The following is a 244-nucleotide window of genomic DNA, read 5'->3' as shown; positions in this document are numbered from 1 at the left end:
CCCATCGCATCGAGTAAACTTTTTTAATAACGCTTCCGCACGATTCTAAATGCTTAATCCATATGTGAAATCGTTCACTGATCACGAATATCGTATTTAAAAAAATTACAAAAATTTATTTTTCAAAATAATCAAAAAAAACCGAAAAATCACAAGAGTAAAGTACCATTATTTTAAACAATATGTCGTTCTAAATGCTTAATCCCTATGTAAAAAAGTTATCTAAGCAAGAATATGTAATTGA

Source organism: Megalopta genalis, unplaced genomic scaffold, assembly GCF_051020955.1.
Source record: "Megalopta genalis isolate 19385.01 unplaced genomic scaffold, iyMegGena1_principal scaffold0402, whole genome shotgun sequence".
Classification (NCBI taxonomy): domain Eukaryota; kingdom Metazoa; phylum Arthropoda; class Insecta; order Hymenoptera; family Halictidae; genus Megalopta; species Megalopta genalis.
Note: the sequence above shows the minus strand (reverse complement) of the source record.